Here is a 1,217-nt window from a genome sequence, read left to right as displayed (position 1 = left end):
AAAAAAAAAAAAAAAAAGTTAAAAAACAGAAATTTATAGAAAATATTACCTGAAAGGTGAAAACAATCCAGGTTGTATAGTTCCCAAGAATAAGTCCAAAGCACAGGAGAGTCAAGTCTAGGTGGGAGCCCTGGGCTTTCAGGGCCCCTCAAAGGCCCTGGAGTCTAAAGTCATGGTGGTTTTCTAAGTGGGTAGAAAGAATACTGAAAAGGGAATTGAGAAGTCACTGACATACTTCATTTATTCCACAATTCTGCTTTTTTTTTTTTTAGAAACAGAGTCTCACTCTGTCACCCAGGCTGGAATGCAGTGGCACAGTCATAGGTCATTATAACCTCTAACTTCTGGGCTTCAGGGATCCTCCTGCCCAAGCCTCCCAAGTTGCTGAAACCATAGGTGCACACTACCACACTTGCATAATTTTTTTTTTTTTTTGTAGAGATGGAGTCTCACTGTGTTGCGGAGGGTGGTCTCAAACTCCTGGGCTCAACCAATCCTCCTGCTTCAGCCTCCCAAAATGCCGGGATTATAGGTGTGAGCCACAGTGCCCAGCTGATATTTTTAACATGTGGGCAAAATGACAGTAAAGCCATGTTTTCCAAAATATATTCTCAAAGAACAATGGTCCAGTGACTTGCTCCTTGAAAAGAATATTCTGTAGGTCAAAAGTCTGGAAAGCATATCACGCATAAGGCCTTCTTGGAACTTCACAAAGCTATTATATTAATGTCTTTGAAAAGTTCTTCAAGAAAGAAATATGTTTAACTTTATCATCATTTCCCACACTTGTTTAAACCACCAAATTCTTCTTTTAAGGAGTAGCTATCAAGTTGGTTATGAAAATCTGCTTAAAGTTCAATTAACAGTATTGTTCAGCCGGGCGCAGTGGCTCACACCTGTAATCCCAGCATTTTGGGAGGCCAAAGCGGGTGGATCACAAGGTCAGGAGTTCGAGACCAGCCTGATCAAGATGGTGAAACCCTGTTTCTACTAAAAATACAACAATTAGCCAGGCGTGGTGTCGGGTGCTTGTACTCCCGGTACTCGGGAGGCTGAGGCAGGAAAATCGCTTGAACTCGGGAGGCAGAGGTTGCAGTGAGCTGAGATCATGCCCCACTGCACTCTAGCCTGGGCAACAGAGCGAGACTCAGTCAGAAAGAAAGAAAGAAAGAGAAGGAAGGAGGGAAGGAAGGAAGGAAGGGAGGGAGGGAGGGAGG

Source organism: Colobus angolensis, unplaced genomic scaffold (assembly GCF_000951035.1).
Source record: "Colobus angolensis palliatus isolate OR3802 unplaced genomic scaffold, Cang.pa_1.0 Scaffold61, whole genome shotgun sequence".
NCBI classification, from domain to species: Eukaryota; Metazoa; Chordata; class Mammalia; order Primates; family Cercopithecidae; genus Colobus; species Colobus angolensis.
This window is presented reverse-complemented; position numbering follows the sequence as displayed.